Here is a 6,321-nt window from a genome sequence, read left to right as displayed (position 1 = left end):
TGAAACAATCAAATAGCTATAATTCTAAAGTAGTTTCAATAAAGCCAATATTATTCTTATGAGCACTAATGGACTATACTGAAACAAGGTAAAATATAAGTATCTGATTGTGTACTTAATTTGAAGTGTTGACAGTGAAATCGGTTACAGGTGATTACTCTGAAAGATTACTGGTAAAGGCTGCAGACTCAAATATAGATGATGGTTATTCAAAATTAAATTTATGGAATACCTAGAAAATAGTTTGAATTGGAACCTGAGGATGGTTTTATAATATTCATTAGCAACAAATTTTTAAAGACATAAAAAGCTGTTTTAATACAAATCAAGAGTTTTACAACCATTTCTAGTGCTTTTGAACTGTCACCTGGCCATATAACAAAGATCCAGATAATTTCAGGTGATCAGATACTATTTAGGCAACAATTCAAATGTGTCAGTACTTTTAATGTTGTGTCTATAAAATTATAGTAAAAAGATGACTATAAACAAAATGTAGTCTCTCTGTATTTTCACGAACAGCACACTGCATTACAGCAAATCAAGTTCACAGCCCACCATCAAGTGTAGTTCTCCCATTAGTTCACTTTGTGGTGGGTCATTAAGAATATCTTCAAATTCAGTAGTCTCATCCTTACCCCTCAAAATATGCAGTGAAAGGTTTGAGCTTGGAAAGATAAATAGTAGATGCTGAACCTGCTGCATTGCCTTGAATTCCATTTGCATTTTTAGTGAAGCAAACACACCCTGAATGTTTCTTACTGTGGAAAATTTCATTTTATTTTGGTCGAGCTGGAAATTTTTTACTAATAATCCAAGAAGATGACTGAGCAAAAGTTCATTTTTCACACAAGAAAAATCTTTTTGAAGAAGATCATGACTTTCAAAAGGTCCACTTGCTGAATTTCAGTAACTGGACTACTGTTCTTTAGCTGAGATCCAAGTCCTCTGGAATTCATCTTTAACTCTCCGTGAATAGCCTCTCAACCCTCTTACAATCAGCCAGCCTCTTTTAGAAGATATTTTAAATACATTATTATAACTTCAAGAGAAGTATATCCATATAGACTTGATTCATTTTGAAAGGATCCTATGAGATTCATAGTATTAAGACCTTTTTTTAAAAAAAGAAAAAACAAAATTTCTTGCTCAAGTCAATCTCTAAAACAAAGAGCTGCAACTGAAGGCCAATCATAGTCTAAAGTTGCCACAAACTCCTGTGTCCACATACCCAATGCCTCTCTCTGTCTGTCTCTCTCTCTCTGTCTGTCTGTCTGTCTGTCTCTCTCTCCCCTGCATCAATGATATTTTCAAATACAACTTGTGCCTATGATAATGTGATATTAAATATTAAAGAATGAATGCTGGTGATAAGGGTCCCTCTGCTAAAAGTCCTAAGAAGACTTCTGCTCCTGCTTATGGAGAATTCAGTAATTTAAAACCTCCTTGCTTAGAATAAATATAAAAGGTAGATAAAATATTTTAAAACTGTTCTTGAATGCATCCTTAGCGCTTATTAATGAGCTAACAATATCAGGAGGAATTACTGGGAAAAGATCTAGGAGAGAGACCAGGGATCTAGATTGGTAAAACAAGAAGTTGGGGCCACTTCTCCTCTGGGATTTGTGTTGGTTCTAGAGAAATTGGCTGAAAGGCTGAGTGGCACATTGCACAGCTTACTGTACCTGGATGGGAGTATAAAGCTCACCAACATAGGGGTGAGCCAATATATAGGGTGTTGGCCTGATGAACCAACTTTCTTTAGGTTGAAATAATTGAAAATATGCATCCAGCCAAGGGAACAGAAGTATATTGCTCACAAGGAGACTACAACTCAGCTTCAAGCTATCTCAATGTCTAAAACTGAATAGGTAATTCCAAGTGTTGGTATCCCTAGACACATAGCTTAATCAGGCATAAATCCTTTCTGAAGAAAGGTGATAGTATTCTAGTCCTAAAATTATTTTACCAAACGATTTTTCAAAAATAATGTTCACTACACAATAAGAATTAACAAGCACACAACAAGAAAACAAGTTAAAAGAAAAAAAATAAGCAATAGAAACAAACTTACAGAAACTGCAGAAATAAGAGTTATTGGACATGGACTTTAAAATATCTATGCATGTGTGAAAAAGATAATATTGAGAATTTCGGCAGAGAAGAGAACTATTATTTAAGAAAGAAAATTCCATGACTGAAAAACACAAAAGTACACTTTAAAAACTCAATAGAAGTATTTAATAATTAAATTAATTTGAAAAGATAGTTATTGAACTTATGAACTGGTAAAAAGAAAATATCCAGAATGAAGGATAGAAAGACAAAATAATGGAAAACAGGACATTAAGAAACAGAGAGAATATAATGAGTCTAACGTACATATACTTGGAATCCAAGGAGAGGAGAATAAAAACAAGGCAAAGACAATATTTCGAGAGATAATGTCTGAGAACTTTACAAAAATGCTGAAAAATATTAAACCATAGATTTAAGAAGTTCCATTAAAAATATATGTAAGTACATTAAAAATATATGTAACATATATACATATATGTATATACATCATTTCCATATATACATACACTTTAGTAAAATACTTCAAAAAACACAAACAAACAAACGATAGAGAGAAGATCTTACATGCAGCCTGAGGGGATGAAAAAAAAGATTGCCTTCAAAGAACTGTCTAACTGAAAGCTGACTTCTTAATAGAAACAATGGAAGCCAGAAGGCAATGGAAAGAAAATATTAGCCAGCCTATATTCAGTGATGATGTCCTTCAAGAATGAAGGTGACAATAAAATTACAACTAAACTTCAGAAAATCCATCATTGAAAATCGCCTGAACTCTAGCTGAACAGAAGTCCTATAACTAAGGATATATGGAAGAAATTACCTTGAGACTGGTAGGTGGGGTGGAGATGCAGAACGAGCTGATCCCACGCCCATGTGTGGCAGTTAAAAATCAAGAGGGATATCTCAGCTGTAGAGGTCCCCTGTAAGGAGCAAAGGGGTCCCAGTCCTACACCAGGCCCTCCAGCCCAGGGTCCAGCCCTGAGGAGAGAAGTTACCATAATTTCTGGCTGTAAAAATCAGCAGAGACTGTGGCTGAGTGAGATAGAAGGCAGCTGGAGTGCAAGTCATTCCTCTTAAAGGGCCTGTGCATGAACTTACTCAATGACGGACTCACTTGCTCTGAGTTCCAGCACTGGGGCAGGCAGCTGAAAAGGTGCTAGGGACATATAGGGAGGAACTGAACTGTCTGGCTTCAGGGCGAGGCCTGGAGGGCCAGCTTTATCCCAGAGAGAAGTGCTGGCAGAAACCATTGTTTCTCTGTTGAGCCCTCCCCCAAGCAGTCTTCATGTGCAGGTACGTACCATATCTGAGTCTCCATCAACCTGGCTAACATCTTCACCCTGCCCTAGTGATTCTCTGAGATCCCGCCCCACTCATTTGCATGTCCACACAAGCTGCTTCCAGTGACTTTTCCATACAAATGATCTGTCTTGGCCTGCAACAGAGCCCCTCTAAGAGGCCCCAGAACCAACATGCCCAGTGGCCAGCGTCAGATCACACCAGAGCACACCCAACCACCTCCACAGAAGACATGCCCAAAGAGCAGATTTGGCAGGCATCATAGCCCTGCTAAAGCATATCTTGCTCTGTAGAGTCAGCCTCTGCACAACAGCTCCTCCACTATAGTCCTCAAAAACAATCAGCCTGAGGGTCGATCCCTCCCATTGACGTACAAACAGCTATCAAAGCTCAACTACAACAGGAGGGCACATACAACGCACTCAAGGGACACATCTGGATTACCTGGTTCGGGTGACCAGAGAGACTGTGTCACTAGGTCTGACAGGACACCTACTACATAAAGCTACTTTACTTAGAGTGGGAGACATACCAGCTCTATGTAATACATAGAAACAAACACGAGGAGGAAGCCAAAATGAAAAGACAAAGAAACTGGTCCCAAATGAAAGAACAGAACAAAACTCCAGAAAAAGAACTAAACAAAATGAAGACAAGCAATCTACCAGAGGCAGAGTTCAAAACACTGGTTATAAGGATGCTCAATGATCTCAGTGAGAACTTCAATGAAGAGATAGAAAACATAAAAAAGAACCAGTCAGAAATGAAGAAAACAATAACTGAAACGAATAATACATTAGGGGGAATCAACAGTAAGTTAGATGAAGCAGAAGATCAAATCTGCGATTTGGAAAATAAGGTAGCAGAAATCACTCCATCAAAACAGCAAAAAGAAAAAAGAATAAAAAAAAATGAGGATAGTTTCAGGGGCCTCTGGGACAACATCAAGTGTTCCAACATTTGCAATATAGAGTACAAGAAGAAGAGAGAGAGCACAAGAGATTAGAAACCTATGAAATAATGACTGAAAACTTCCCTAATCTGGAGAAGGAAATAGACATATAAGGCCAGGAAGCACAGAGAGTCCCAAACAAGATAAACCCAAAGAGGACCACACCAAGATACATCATAATTAAAATGTCAAAATTTAAAGACAAAGAGAATCTCAAAAAGCAGCAAGAGAAAAGCAGTTAGTTACCTATAAGGGAGCTTTCATAAGACTGTCAGCTAGTTTCTCAACAGAAACTTTGAGGGCCAGAAGGGATTGGCACGAAATATTCAAAGTGATGAAAAGCAAGGAACTATCACTAAGCTGACTACCCAGCAAAGTTATCATCTAGAATTGAAGGCCAGGTAAAGAGTTTCCCAGACAAAAATAGCTAAAGGAGTTCATCAACGCCAAGCCAGTATTACAGGAATGTTAGAGGGACTTCTTTAAGAAGAAGAAAAAAAAAGATAAAAAATATGAAGAATAAAATGGCAATAACTACAGATCTATCAACAATTTGTTTTAATTTAAATGGATTAAATGCTCCAATCAAAAGATGTAGGGTGGCTGAATGGATAAGAAAACAAAACTCTTACATATGCTGCCTACAAGAAACTTACTTAAATCGAAAGACACACAGAGACTGAAAATAAAGGGATGGAAAAAGACATTTTATGAAAATGGAAATGAGAAAAAAAAGCTAGGGTAGCAATACTTATACCAGACAAATAGACTTTAAAACAAATTCTATAACAAGAGACAAAGAGGGATCCAGTAATCCTACTTGTGAGAATTTAACCGAAGAAACCAAAAACACTAATTCTAAGAGACATATGCATCCGTGTGTTCCTTGCAGTATTATTTAGCCAAGATATGGCTTTGGCAACTTAAGCGTCCATCAATAGATGAATGGATAAAGAAGAAGTGGTACATATGTACAATGGAATACTACTCAGCCATAAAAAAGAATGAAATTTTGCCATCTGTAACAACATGGATGAAACTGGAGGATATTATGCTGAGTCAAATAGGTCATACAGAGAAAAACAAATACCATATAATTTAACTTATATATGGAATCTGAAAAACAAAATAAACAAACAAGCAAAACAGAAGCTAACTCATAGATAACAGAGAACATTTTAATGATTGCCAGATGGGAGAGGAGTTAGGAGATGTCTAAAAAAAGGGGGAGGCATTAAGAAGTACAAATCTGTAGTTAGAAAATTGTCATGGGGATGTAAAGTATAGCATAAGGAATATAGTCAATAATATTATAATTAACTATGTATAGTGTCATATGGGTACTAGATTAATTGGAGTGATTACTTCAGAGTTTATATAAATATTTAATCTCAGTGTTGTACACCTGAAAGTGATATAATACTGTATGCCAACTATAATTGAAAAATAAAAGATTATTTTTAAAAATGAAGGTGAAACAGAAACATTTTCAAATAAATAAAAGCTAAAATAATAGCATACCCACACTAAAGGAAACAATAAAGATGTTATTCAGACAGAAGGAAATGATCCCACATGGAAGTCAAAGATCCAGTAAGACATGAAAAGCAGTGAAAATGATAAATATATGAGTAAATTTAAACAAATATCTGGACATTTGATATATTTTTAAAAATAAGATATTGATTAACTTTGGAGAAAAGAAACCCTTTTTAATAGTTGGTGTTATACAATTAGATATCCAAAAAGGATAAGAAATACTAAACTTGACCCCATCTCACACTGTATAGAAAAATCATATGCAGGTAGATTGTGGATCAAAGTATAAAATGTAAAATAATAAAGCTTTTATATTCATGACCTCATTGTAGGAAATGACTTTTTAAACAGGACATAAAATTTATCATCCGTAAATGAAAAAGTTGGTAAATCTGACTAAGTTGAAACTACAACTTTGTTTCTCAAAAGATATCATTAAGAGAGTGAAAAGA

The 6,321-nt window shown here is 35.7% G+C and overlaps 1 pseudogene; it reads right to left on the bottom strand.

The window, feature by feature from the left end:
• Window positions 1–531: 531 nt before the first annotated feature.
• On the bottom strand, window positions 532–959 carry LOC105306041 (annotated as a pseudogene).
• Between the last annotated feature and the right edge of the window lie 5,362 nt (window positions 960–6,321).

This window comes from Pteropus vampyrus, unplaced genomic scaffold (assembly GCF_000151845.1).
Source record: "Pteropus vampyrus isolate Shadow unplaced genomic scaffold, Pvam_2.0 Scaffold416, whole genome shotgun sequence".
Lineage (NCBI taxonomy): Eukaryota > Metazoa > Chordata > Mammalia > Chiroptera > Pteropodidae > Pteropus > Pteropus vampyrus.
Note: the sequence above shows the minus strand (reverse complement) of the source record. Positions and strands in the feature narration are given on the sequence as shown.